This window comes from Penaeus monodon, chromosome 23, assembly GCF_015228065.2.
Source record: "Penaeus monodon isolate SGIC_2016 chromosome 23, NSTDA_Pmon_1, whole genome shotgun sequence".
Lineage (NCBI taxonomy): Eukaryota > Metazoa > Arthropoda > Malacostraca > Decapoda > Penaeidae > Penaeus > Penaeus monodon.
In genome coordinates, this window is record NC_051408.1 from 4,153,304 (window position 1) to 4,153,576 (window position 273).

Consider the following 273-nt stretch of genomic DNA (forward strand, 5'->3'; position numbering starts at 1 on the left):
TCTGGGGGGGGGGACACCGGCAAAGAGGGGCGCGGGGGTACCATCTACAGAAAGCAGATTTGTAATTCGTCACCCCTAAAACCCGAAATATAAATAAAATTTAATTCTTGCAAATTACCCATCTCGCCACACAAATTTGACAAAACTTATTCTACGAAAATTCAATACAACACAACTACAAATATTACAAACAGGCATTCGAAGGAACTTCATATCACAAGCGTACAGAACACAGCCTTGTGAAACTAGGTCATAGGCCTAAGAAGGCGTTTT